A 13,910-nucleotide genomic window follows, 5' to 3' on the forward strand; every position below is an offset into this window, starting at 1 on the left:
GCACAACAGCCAGATAGACCGGAGCTCCGGCACCCACACGTTCAGCATAGTTCCCCTTTCGCAGGAACCTGTGAACACGGCCCACAGGGAACTGCAGACCGCCCCGGGATGAGCTCGAGTTGGCCTTGGCCCGAGCTTTACCGCCGGTTTTTCCTCTTCCAGGCATTTCCACAATCTCACAAACACTTTCACAAAGAATGAAGAAATCCTCCCGCACTCGCCCTTCTTATACCTTCTGGGGGAGTACAGTGGGGGCACGTGTGATGCTCAGAGTGTTTACACTGCCCGCTCACCCTCACTGATATTCTATATTTGAACTGCTGTAATATTGTCCTTTAATAATATTGCTGCTCCTCCTCCATTCCCTGTTTCCCTGTCCTTTCTAAAGAACTTATAGACTTGAATATTAAGCTGCCATTCCTGCCCAGTTGGTATTCAGGTCTCTGTAATGATTTAATGGAATTATTTAACTTTACTCAATGGCTGATGTGAGCTGTGGTAAAATGGATTTCCAGCTGGTCAAGTATTGCAGGGATCGACTATCTCTTCAGTCCGATATAAGGTGAAGAATTACTGGCTGGTGTGGAATTTCCATTGATTCGGGGTTGGCGAAATCGATTGGGCGGAAACAGGAACTGCAACAGAGCGAGAAAGGATCCGTCAGAAACCAGTTCAAATGAAGAACAAAATCCAACAGTCTGCAGTCTGTTCAGGGTCTGATGTTTGGGAACTATTTTATTGTTGGTTATTTTCAGCGATGGTGGTATAGTGGTGAGCATAGCTGCCTTCCAAGCAGTTGACCCGGGTTCGATTCCCGGCCATCGCAATTAAGTGTTCTTATTAGTTTATTTCCATCAGAAACTCTTAAGTTTACAATCGAATTTGATGCAGTTCAGTTGGATATTGTTTCCAAAACATAATCGAGTGTAATTATTTCTTTTCCCCATCGAAGGAAAAGAGGAAAAACATGCTGGAAATACTGAGTTACCAAGGGTCGAATGAGAGTGAGGAAGGGAAATGATCTGTTAGCCTTTATTGGAAGGGTGTTGGAATATAAGAGTAAGGAGGTCTTGCTGCAATTGTAGTATGAGGAAATATTGTGCAAAATTGGCCAATATTGGTTGGAGTTTAGAAGAATGAGAGTTGATCGCATTGAAATGTATAAAATTCTTAGACGGCTTGACAGGGTAGATGCTGAGAGTCTGATTTCCCTGGCTGGAGAGTCAAGAACTCGAGCTCATTGTCTCAAGATAAGGGGTCGGCCATTTAGGACCGACATGATGAAACATTTCTTCACTCAAAGGATTGTGAATCTTTGGAATTCTCTACACTCCAGAGGGCTGTGGATGCTCAGTCGTTGAGTTATATTCAAAGCTGAGATCGATAGATTGTTGGACTCGAGGGGAATCAAGGGATATGGGGATCGGGCGGGAAAGTGGAGTTGAGGTCGAAGATCAGCCATGATCTTATTGAATGGCGGAGCAGGCTCGATGGGCCATATGGCCTATTCTGCTGCTATTTCTTATGTTCTTATGTAAAGAGCTTTATTTCCAAGTGTGCTGACGACAATAATTTAGGTAGCACAGTAAACATTGTAGATGGGAGCAGAAATTTGCAAAGGGACATTGATAGATTAAGTGAGTGGGTGAAACTGTGGCAGATGGAGTTCAACGTGGGGAACTGTGAGGTCATCCCTTTGGACCATAAAACGATAGATCAGTGTATTTTCTAAATGGCAAGAAGCTAGGAACTGTGGGGGTAAGAGAGCGATTTAGGGGTCCAAGTACAGAAATCACAAAAAGTGATAACTAAATCACAAAAAAATGTTAAAATGGAGATTAAATTTTGATCTTTATCTCAAGGGAATTGGAATACAAAGCAGTGGAAGTTATGTCACCGTGAGACAGAGCTCTGGTTAGGCATCATTTAGAGTTCAGTGCTCAGTTCTGTGCACCGCACTCTCTCTAATGGCTTGGAATGAGAAGGGGTTTTTCATTAAAGGGAGCTCACTGAACTCCAGGGTTTTTGAAGAGTTACGCTCAGAAATGGGAGCGGAGCTCATTTACTGCTTCACACTGTTACAGCACATTGAGGAGGACAGCATCAATGAAGATAAAGGGAATGAAATGAAACGTGTCACACAGTTACATCTGGCTGCTCAGTCTGACCATTTTAGTCGCCACTTCCCTGCAGAGGGATTTGAAAATTTGAAGGAAAAGCGTTGGGTGAAAGATCCTTTTGCTTTCGAAAATCCTGAATCAAAAATTAGGCTAAACTTGATGCCTGAGCAAGAAAACGAGCCGGTGCGACTCACCTGTGAGCACACTGAAAACACGCCACAAGTCATTCAGTTTGTCATCTTTTTGGATCAGTGCTTTCAAAGAATATCCTCTGTTATGATTACTGTTCTGTTGTTGCCGTTCACAACAACCTCCATGTGCGAACTGGGATTTTCGACTTTGACAAGGTTAAAAACAAGAGAAAGAAACTCACAGCGCACGTGAGATGCCTGAAGCACTTTCATCCTGTGATCCAGATTGGAACGAGATCATGACCAACTGACAGACCCACCCCTCACATTAAGGAAGTGAAACTCAACCTGATCTTCTTTTACTGTATTTATACTGTATTTAAAATGTTTTTCAAGCAACGTCGATGTCTAATTTTGGTTGTTACTTGAAGTGAAGTGAAGAGCGAGCATGGACTGACCTTTATTGGGATTTGATGAAAACTCCAGTCTGAAGTTATTATTGTTTGGGATCCCTGGGGGATGTGTTTTTCTTCCACTGGGTCACGAGAAAAATAGTTTGAGAAACTTTGTTCTACATTGTACGGTCAGTGTCTGTTCATCAAACCCGCTCTGAATTTCTCAGTCTGCATTTCCAGAAACGGTTCTGTGGGCGACGCGGGCAACAGAACATTGACCCACAACCTGCGACTAATGGCGGCCGCAGGGCCCACAATCCCCCGCGCCACAGGAACCCCTCTATCTCTCCAAGGTGCTGATTTCTCCGGCCAGCGGCCCTTGCAGCGCCTGCGCATTGCGCCCCTTCGAATGGAGATAGACCGTATTCTACCGCGCGCTGCATTCTGGGTAAGGTCATCCACCATTGTAAACGCCGCTTGCTGATAATTCTGTGATGGGGTTTAGAAGGACGAGGTTTATCCAATCAAAAGCGAAATAATGCGGATGCTGGAAATGTGAAATATAAGGAGAAAATGCTGGAAATCCTCAGCAAGTGAGGCAGCATCCGTGGAGCAAGTCATCCTTAGGTTTCTGGTTGGAACTAGCGAACGTGCTTTTGGAGGAAGCAGCAATGAGCTCAAGGCCGTTTTCTTTACTTTGCAGACAGCCTACAGCTTAACATGTTGGTGCTGAGGGACAGGAAACCTCTTTTCCTTTCTCAAACCTAAAAGCTTTCTGTGCCTGCCCGAACACGGCTGTTTTGCTCGAGCATTTGCCGCTGCTCACCAGCAGGGAGTGCCTTTGAGTAACAACACGTCAAACCGCTTTCAGGACAAAAAGTCTTCCATCAGTCAGACAGACAGATAGACAGGGCTCTCGCTGCTCCCTCAAGCTGGGGGCGGCTGTTCCTTACCGGTGTCCTCGTCTGCCTTCCGGAGGCTCGGGCTCTTCTCAGCATCATTCACGATTACTGTGGCTTCCCGTTCTGCTGTTGCTCACTTGCTGATTTTCGATACCGCCGATTGGAGCAAAGTATTGATTGTATTCAGGGAGGGGCTAACCCAAGGCAAGATTTCTCTGCTGGTGATGGAGCTGCTTGGAGACGAGTGCAAAGCAACTACTGTGAAGGGCAGGTACCGAGTAAATCTCCGTCAGGCCCACGTGACTGCACGAGTCGGGGTGTTACAAACGGTGAACAATCACCAAACAGAAGGATCTTTGCTGCTTCCCTTCGATCGCTTAGCTGGTAGAACAGAGGATTATCGTGGAAAACAAAGCAGAGTCACCCAGAGGTTGCTGGTTGAATTCCGGCTCCAAGTAGCGAATGTGATTTTGGAAAAAGCAGCAGTAAGATCAAGGCCGCTCACTGTGGCTTCCCGTTCTGCTGTTGCTCACTTGCTGACACTCGATACCGCCGATTGGAGCAAAGTATTGAATATATTCAGGGAGGGGGCAATTCGTGACGCTGCTTGGAGGCGAGTGTGAAGCGACCATTGTGAAGGGCAATTTTCTGACAGTAACTGGGGAATTCGCTCAAATGGTAAAGGGCTCGCTTGGTATGTGAGAAACAGCGGGATCGATGCTCGTATTCTCCACTCACTTTTTTTAACTTGGGGAATTGTCCCGAAACAAAAATGGTGTCAGTTTTCAACAAATCCACAACCCACGGAAATCCTCAGCTTCGATCAAGAGAGGTCAAGCGGCAGCAAATCTGTTGGTGTGCTGCAGTAAGCAAAAGTTTTTGATTTTGGTGATTCGCAAAGATGCAAAGATGAAGTGAGACATGGAAAAAAGCTTCACATGTCCTGATGTCTTTTCTGTGGATTGAACTCAGGGTTTACAAAGTTAATAAAACGAATGTATTCCCTGCTGTGTTAAGAGCGCACGAACGGTGGAGACTGCGAGGCAGTACTGCCAATTAGGTCAGTTTGCAAGCTACCTGAAGTCATAAAGTAATGGACAGTTTGCAAAAACAATCCAATCAGGTAGTAGTTGACCAGACAATATTCTGGTTTGCCATAAGACACGATCTCCACTTCTACACTGGCCAAGGGTGTGCAGAGAAAGGAGCAGCTCACACTCCCACAGCGATGCGGTCTGAAAGGAACCGAGTCAGTCTCGGTCATGCACATGTGACTCCACGAGTCCGGGAGTGTCAAAAGGCGCACAGTGAACATTTACCAAAGAGAGCAATCTTTGCTGCTTCCCTTCGATCGTTCAGCTGGTACAGCGGATGAATGTAATAGTATTAACAGATAAAAAATCATCCTTAGCTTTCTTGTTGGAACGAGCGAACGTGCTTTTGGAGTAAGCAGAAATCAGCTTATGGCCGTTTTCTTTACTTTACAGACAGCCAACAGCTTAACATGTTGGCGCTGAGGCACAGGAGACCTCCTTTCCTTTCTGAAACCAAAAGCTTTTTGTGTCTGCCCGAAAACGGTTGTTTTGCTCGAGCACTTGCCTCTGCTCACCAGCAGGGCGTACCTTTGAAAAACAACACGTCAAACCGCACTCACTTTCAGGCAAATAAGCCTTCCATCAATCAGTCAGACCGACAGACAGACAGAGCTCTCGCTGTTTCCTGAAGCTCGGGCTGCTGTTCTTTTCCGATGACCTCGTCTGCGTTCCGCAGGCTCGGGCTCTTCTCAGCATCATTCACGATTACTGTGCCTTCCCGTTCAGCGTTTGCTCACTTGCGAATACTTGATACTGCAGATTGGAGCAAAGTATTGAAAAAATTCAGGGAGGTGGCAATTCGTGGCGCTGTTTGGAGGCGAGTGTGACGCGACTATCGTGAAGGGCAAGTCGACTCATTAAGTAGGGGAATTAGCTCAAATGGTAGACCGCTCGCTTAGTATGCGAGAAATAGCGGGATCGATGCCCGCATTCTCCACTCACTTTTTTACCTTGGGGAATTGTCCCGAAACAAAAATGGTGTCAGTTTTCAGCAGATCCAGAACCCACGTCAATCCTCAGCTTCGATAAATAGAGATCAAAGAGAAGCAAATCTTTTGGTGTGCTGCAGTCAGCAAAAGTTTTTGATTTTGGTGTTTAGCAAAGATGGAAAGATGAAGTGAGACATGGAAAAAAGCTTCACAGGTCCTGATATCTTTTCTGTGGATTGAACTCAGGATTTACAAAGTTAATAAAACTAATGCACTCCCTGCTGTGTGAAAAGCGCACGAATGGTGGAGACTGCCAGGCAGCACTGCCAATTAGGTTAGTTTGCAACCTATCTAAAGTCATAAAGTAATGGACAGTTGGCAAAAACAATCCAGTCAGGTAGGAGTTGTCCAGACAATCTTCTGATTTGTCATTAGACACGATATCCACTGCTCCACTGGTCTCGGGTGTGCAGAGAAAGTAGCAGCTCACACTCCCACAGCGCTGCGGTATGAGCAGGAACCGAGTCAGTCTCGGTCATGCACACGTGATTCCACGAGTCCGGGAGTGCAAAAGGCGCACAGTGAATATTTACCAAACAGAGCAATCTTGGCTGCTTCCCTTCGATCGTTCAGCTGGTACAGCGGAGGACTGCAATACAATTAACAGATAAAAGTCATCCTTAGGTTTCTGGTTGGAACTAGCGAACATGCTTTTGGAGTGAGCAGGAATTAGCTCAAGGCCGTTTTCTTTACTTTACTGACAGCCAAAAGCTTAACATGTTGGCGCTGAGGCACACGAGGCCTCCTTTCCTTTCTGAAACCTGAAAGCTTTTTGTGTCTCCCCGAAAACGGCTGTTTTGCTCGAGCACTTGCTTCTGCTCACCAGCAGCGAGTGCCTTTGAGTAACAACGGGTCAAACCGCGCTCACTTTCAGGCAAATTAGCCTTCCATTCGTCAGTCAGACAGAGCTCTCGCTGTTTCCTCAAACTCGGGCGGCTGTTCTTTTCCGATGACCTCGTCTGCCTTCCGCAGGCTCGGGCTCTTCTCAGCATCATTCACGATGACTGTGCCTTCCCGTTCTGCTGTTGCTCAATTGCGAACACTCGATACCGCGGATTGGAGCAAAGTATTGAATGCATTCAGGGAGGGGGCAATTCGCGGCGCTGCCTGGAGACGAATGTTAAGCGATTATTGTGAAGGGCAAATTCATGGCCGCAACTGGGGAATTAGCTCAAATGGTAGAGTGCTCGCTTCGCATGTGAGAAATAGCGGGATCGATGCCCGAATTCTCCACTCACTTTTTTACCTTGGGGAATTGTCCCGAAACAAAAATGGTGTCAGTTTTCAGCAAATCCACAACCCACGTGAATCCTCAGCTTCGATAAAGAGAGGTCAAGGGGCAATAAATCTTTTGGTGTGCTGCAGTAAGCAAAAGTTTTTGATTTTCGTATTTCGCAAAGATGGAAAGATGAAGTGAGACATGGAAAAAAGCTTCATGGGTCCTGGTCTCTTTTTTGTGGATTGAACTCAGGATTTACAAAGTGAATAAACCTAATGCATTTCCTGCTGTGTTAAAAGCGCACGAACGGTGGAGACTGCCAGGCAGCTCTTCCAATTAGGTCAGTTTGCAAGCTATCAAAAGTCATAAGGCAATGGACAGTTCTCAAAAACAATGCAGTCAGGTTGGAGTTGATCAGACAATCTTCTGATTTGTCATTAGACACGGTATCCACTGCTGCATTCGCCTCGGGTGTGCAGAGAAAGTAGCAGCTCAAACTGCCACAACGATGCGCTATGAGCAGGAACCGAGTCAGTCTCGGTCATGCACATGTGACTCCACGAGTCCTGGAGTGTCAAAAGGCGCACAGTGAACATTTACCAAAGAGAGCAATCTTTGCTGCTTCCCTTCGATCGTTCAGCTGGTACAGCGGAGGACTGTAATAGTATTAACAGATAAAAGTCATCCTTAGCTTTCTCGTTGGAACGAGCGAACGTGCTTTTGGAGTAAGCAGAAATTAGCTCAAGGCCGTTTTCTTTACTTTACAGACAGCCGACAGCTTAACATGTTGGCGCCGAGGCACAGGAGACCTCCTTTCCTTTCTGAAACCAAAAGCTTTTTGTGTCTGCCCGAAAACGGCTGTTTTGCTCGAGCACTTGCCTCTGCTCATCAGCAGGGCGTACCTTTGAATAACAACACGTCAAACCGCACTCACTTGCAGGCAAATTAGCCATCCATCAGTCAGTCTGACCGACAGACAGACAGAGCTCTCGCTGTTTCCTCAAGCTCGGGCTGCTGTTCTTGTCCGATGACCTCGTCTGCGTTCCGCAGGCTCGGGCTCTTCTCGGCATCATTCACGATTACTGTGCCTTCCCGTTCTGCGGTTGCTCACTTGCGAATACTCGATCCCGCGGATTGGAGCAAAGTATTGAAAAAATTCAGGGAGGTGGCAATTCGTGGCGCTGTTTGGAGGCGAGTGTGAAGCGACTATTGTGAAGGACAATTGGACTCGTCAAGTAGGGGAATTAGCTCAAATGGTAGAGCGCTCGCTTAGCATGCGAGAAGTAGCGGGATCGATGCCCGCATTCTCCACTCACTTTTTTACCTTGGGGAATTGTCCCGAAACGAAAATGGTGTCAGTTCTCAGCAAATCCAGAACCCACGTCAATCCTCAGCTTCGATAAAGAGAGGTCAAGGAGCAGCAAATCTTTTGGTGTGCTGCAGCGAGCAAAAGTTTTTGATTTTGGTGTTTAGCAAAGATGGAAAGATGAAGTGAGACATGGAAAAAAGCTTCACAGGTCCTGATATCTTTTCTGTGGATTGAACTCAGGATTTACAAAGTTAATAAAACGAATGCACTCCCTGCTATATGAAAAGCGCATGAACGGTGGAGACTGCCAGGCGGCATTACCAATAAGGTAAGTTTGCAAGCTATCTATAGTCATAAAGTAATGGACAGTTGGCAAAAACAATCCAGTCCGGTAGGAGTTGTCCAGACAATCTTCTGATTTGTCATTAGACACGATTTCCACTGCTCCACTGGCCGAGGGTGTGCAGAGAAAGTAGCAGCTCACACTGCCACAGCGCTGCGGTCTGAGCAGGAAATGAGTCAGTCTCGGTCATGCACACGTGACTCCACGAGTCCGGGAGTGTCAAAAGGCGCACAGTGAATATTGACCAAAGAGAGCAATCTTGTCTGCTTCCCTTCGATCCTTCAGCTGGTACAGCGGAGGACTGCAATACAATTAACAGAGAAAAGTCATCCTTAGGTTTCTGGTTGGAACTAGCGAACGTGCTTTTGGAGTAAGCAGAAATTAGCTCAAGGCCGTTTTCTTTACTTTACAGACAACCAAAAGCTTAACATGTTGGCGCTGAGGCACAGGAGACCTCCTTTCCTTTCTTCAACCTGAAAGTTTTTTGTGTCTGCCGAAAACGGCTGTTTTGCTCGAGCACTTGCCTCTGCTCACCAGCAGGGCGTACCTTTGAATAACAACACGTCAAACCGCACTCACTTTCAGGCAAATCAGCCTTCCATCAGTCAGTCAGACCGACAGACAGAAACAAAAATGGTGTCAGATTTCAGCAAATCCATAACTCACGTCAATCCTAAGCTTCGATAAAGAGAGGTTAAGGGGCAGTAAATCTTTTGGTTTGCTGCACGAAGCAAAAGTTTTTGAGTTTGGTGTTTCGCAAAGATGGAAAGATGAAGTGAGACATGGAAAAAATCTTCACAGGTCCTGATATCCGTTCTGTCGATTGAACTCAGGATTTACAAAGTTAATAAAACTAATGCACTCCCTGCTGTGTTCAGAACGCACTTATGATGGAGACTGCCAGGCAGCACTGCCAATTAGGACAGTTTGCAAGCTATCTGTAGTCATAAAGTAATGGACAGTTTGCAAGAACAATCCAAACAGGTCGGAGTTGACCAGACAATCTTCTGATTTGTCATTCGAAACGTTGTCCACTGCTCCACTGGCCTTGGTTATGCAAAGCAAGTAGCAGCTCACACTCCCACAGCGCTGCGGTATGAGTAGGGACCGAGTCAGTCTCGGTCATGCACCCGTGACTCCACGGGTCAGGGTTTGCCAAAAGGCGCACGATGCACAATCACCAAAAAGAGAGCTATTTGCTGCTTCCCCTCGATAACTCAACTGGTGGGAGCTCAGAATAATAGTTAATTAAACTCAAAGCAAAGTCATCCTTAAATCACTGTTTCAATTCCGGTTTGAAGGAACGTGTCTGCTTTTGGATTATGCAGCAATTAGCTCAAGGCCGCTCTTTTAACTTTCCAGGCAGCCGACAGTTCAACATGTCGCCACCTCTTTTCCTTTCTCAAAACTTTGAGCTTTCTGTGTCTGCCCGAACACCGCAGTTTTGCTCGAGCACTTGCCTCTGCTCACCAGCAGGGAGTGCCTTTGAGTAACAACACGTCAAACCGCACTCACTTTCAGGCAAAAACTCTTCTGTCACTCAGTCAGACAGACAGGGCTCTCACATTTCCCTCAAGCTCGGGGTGGCTGTTCGTTTCCGGTGACCTCGTCTACCTTCCACAGGCTCGGGCTCTTCTCAGCATCATTCACGATTACTGTGGCTTTCAGTTCTCCTGATGCTCACTTGCTGATGCTCGATACTACCGATTGGAGTAAAGTATTGATTGTATTCAGGGAGGGGGCCAACCCACGGCAAGATTTCTCTACTGGTCGTGGAGCTGCTTGGAGGCGAGTGCGAAGCAGCTACTGTGAAGGGCAATTTACAAGAAACAACCTCAAATATGGAATGAAGAGGGAGTAGCAACAAGGACACAGAATTGTCTGAGGGACAGGAAACAGAGAGCAGTGGTGAACGGTTGTTTTTCGGACTGGAGAGAGGTGTAGAATGGTGTTCCCCAGGGGTCGGTGCTGGGACCATTGCTTATCTTGATATATATTCATGACTTGGACTTGGGTGTATGGGGCACAATTTCAAAATTTGCAGATGACGCAAAACTTCGAAGGGTAACAAACAGTGAGGAGGACAGTGATAGACTTCAAGAGGACATCGACAGGCTGGTGGCAAGGGCGGACACATGGCAAATGTAATTTAACGCAGACAAATGCGAAGTGATGCATTTCGGTAGGATTAACGAGTAGAGGCAATGTCAACTACAGGGCACAATTTTGAAAGGGGTACAGGGTCAGAGGGATTTGGGGGTACGTATGCAAAAATCATTAAAGGTGGCAGGGCAAGTTGAGAAAGAGGTTAAAAAAGCATACGGGGTCCTGGGCTTTATAAATAGAGGCATAGAGTACAAAAGTATGGAAGTCATGATGAACCTTTATAAAATACTGGTTCGGCCACAACTGGAGTATTGTGTCCACTTGTGGGCACCGCAGTTCAGGTAAGATGTGAAGGCCTCAGAGAGGGTGCAGAAGAGATTTACTAGAATGATTCCAGGGATGAGGGACTTCAGTTACGTGGATCGACTGGAGAAGCTGGGGTTGTTCTCCTTCGAACAGAGACGGTTGCGAGCAGATTTAATCGAGGTTTTCAAAATCATGAAGGGTCGAGATATAGCAGATAGAGAGAAACGCTTCCCGTTGGCGGAAGGGTCAAGGACCAGAGGACATCGATTAAAGTTGATTGGCAAAAGAACCAAAGGTGACATGAGGACAAACCTTATTACACAGAGAGTGGTTCGGATCTGGAATGCACTGCCCGAGGGGGTGGTTCAATCATGGAAAGGAAAACATTTTCAGGGCTACGGGGATGGGGCGGGGAAGTGGGACTCGCAGGATTGCTCTTGCTGAGAGCCGGTGCGCACTGGATGCTTCGAATGACCTCCTTCCGCTCTGTAAACTTTTAATGATTCTGGTCGAGAGATCGCTGAGCATGCGCGAGAATGCAGGATCGATTCTTCCACCTGAGGGAGTTATCCAGGACCGAGCATTGCCGACCGGCACACTCCAAGGTGCAGGAGTACATGCTGCGGGACGCACTGAAGCGAGGTGCGGCGTTGCAAAGGCTCTCTGGGGAAAGGCTACTGTGTAAGGCTGTCCCACGTGGTATTGTATAGAATGTATTAAAAAATATGTACCTTGGTTAAATTGTAATATTGGGATCGTACGACGTACGATCTGAAATTCATTGCTTTGAAATTGTCATATTTAATTTGATCTCTGTGTATTCTTAAATTTGATGAAATAAAGTATATTTTGTGAGAAAGTAAAAGTTTGCAGCTACCTTTGAGCCAGGTAGCATTCGAACCTACTAATCTTCTGATGTATAATACCAGAACAGGGTCGACGACGGTCCACTGGCACACGTTGTGAAAAGTAAGTTGCAGCATGCACTCCGACAGAGCTGTTGTATGAGCAGGTATCGAATCAGTTTCGGTCAGGCCCACGCGACTACACGAGTCGGGGAGTTTAAAACAGTGAACAATCACCACACAGAAGGATCTTTGCTGCTTCCCTTCGATCGCTCAGCTGGTGGAACAGAGGACTCTGGTGGAAAACAAAGCAGAGTCACCCTCAGGTTGCTGATTTAATTCCGTCTCGAAGTAGCGAATGTGATTTTGGAAGAAGAAACAGTTGGATCAAGGCCGCTTACTGTAGGTTCCCGTTCTGCTGTTGCTCACTTGCTGACGCTCGATACCGCCGATTGGAGCAAAGTATTGAATGTCTTCAGGGAGGGGGAAATTCGTGCCGCTGCTCGGAGGCGAGTGTGAAGCGACCATTGTGAAGGGCAATTTCACCACCGCGACTGGGGAATTAGCTCAAATGGTAGAGCGCTCGCTTAGCATGTGAGAGGTAGCGGGATCGATGCCCGCATTCTCCACTCGCTTTTTTACCTTGGGTAATTGTCCTGAATCAAAAATGGTGTCAGTTGTCCCACGTTAATCCTCAGCTTCGATGCAGAGAGGTCAAGGGGAAGCAAATCTTTTGGTGTACTGCAATAAGCAAAAGTTCTTGATTTTGGTGTTTAGTAAAGATGGAAAGAAGAGGTGAGACATGGAAAAAAGCTTCACGGGTCCTGATATCTTTTCTGTGGATTGAACTAAGGATTTACAAAGTTAATAAAACTAATGCACTCCCTGCTGTGTTAAGAACGCACTTACGGTGGAGACTGCCAGGCAGCACTGCCAATTAGGACAGTTTGCAAGCTATCTAAAGTCATAAAGTAATGGGCAGTTTGCAAAACAATCCAGCCAGGTAGGAGTTAACCAGGCAATCTTCTGATTTGTTATTAGACACGTTATCCACTGCTCCACTGGCTCAGGGTGTGCAGAGTAAGTAGCAGCTCACACTCCCACAGCGCTGCGGTATGAGCAGGTACCGAGTCAGTCTCGGTCATGCACCCGTGAATTTGATTTTGCAATAAGCAGCAGTTAGATCAAGGCCGCTCACTGTGGCTTCCCGTTCTGCTGTTGCTCACTTGCTGATACTCGATACCACCGATTGGAGCAAAGTATTGAAAAAAATTCAAGGACGGGACCAACCCAAGGCAAGATTTCTCCACTGGTCGTGGAGCTGGGTGGAGGCGAGTATGAAGCAGATACTGGAAGGGTCAATGTATGAGTATTAAACAGGGAATTCGCCCAAATGGTAGCGTGCTCACTTAGCGGGATCGATACCTGTATTCTTCATTCACCTTGGATCAATTGTCCAGAAACAGAAATGGCTTCAGTTTTCAGCGCGCCCATCACCCACTTAATTCCAAACGTTCACCATGTGCTACGGTACAGAGAGGTCAAGGGGCAGCACATCTTTTGGTGTGCGTCAATAAGCAGAAATTCTTGATTTTGGTGTTGAGCAAAGAAGTTTTAAAAAAGCTTTAGACTCCATAATGCCTTTGTTGAGGATCGAACTCAGAACCTTCCGGTTATCAGACTGACGCGCTGCCCTGCTGCGCTAAAAAGACACTTGCTATATAATTAAGTAGGTAGCACTAACGAGCAGGACAGTTTGCAGGGTGTCACGTCATAAAGTAAGGGGCAGGCTGCAAAAAGCATCCATCCAGGTCGAAATCGAATCAACAATCTTCGGAACTCTGGTCAGACATGATCTCCACTGCTCTACCGGCCCAGGGCTGTGGGGAGTAAATATGAGCTCACACTCCCACGGCGCTGCAGTATGAGCAGGTACCGAGTCAGTCTCGGTTATGCCCACGCGATTCCACGAGTCCGGGAGTGTCAAAATGCGCATGGTGAACAATCCCATTTGCTACATCCCTTCCATCACTTCGGTGGTAAGACAGAGGATTATAAGTGATAAATAAAGCAAAGTAATCCTTCGGTTGCTGGTTCAATTCCAGATCGAAGGAATAAGTCTGCTTTTACAGTCAGCAGCAATTATCTCAA

The 13,910-nt window shown here is 46.7% G+C and overlaps 1 non-coding gene across 1 annotated transcript; it reads left to right on the forward strand.

The window, feature by feature from the left end:
* The first annotated feature begins 754 nt into the window (after positions 1–754).
* Positions 755–826, forward strand: trnag-ucc (transfer RNA glycine (anticodon UCC)). Its single transcript has one exon. It is a non-coding gene; the product is annotated as a tRNA-Gly (tRNA).
* Positions 827–13,910: the final 13,084 nt, after the last annotated feature.

Source organism: Heptranchias perlo, unplaced genomic scaffold (assembly GCF_035084215.1).
Source record: "Heptranchias perlo isolate sHepPer1 unplaced genomic scaffold, sHepPer1.hap1 HAP1_SCAFFOLD_59, whole genome shotgun sequence".
Taxonomy (NCBI): Eukaryota; Metazoa; Chordata; class Chondrichthyes; order Hexanchiformes; family Hexanchidae; genus Heptranchias; species Heptranchias perlo.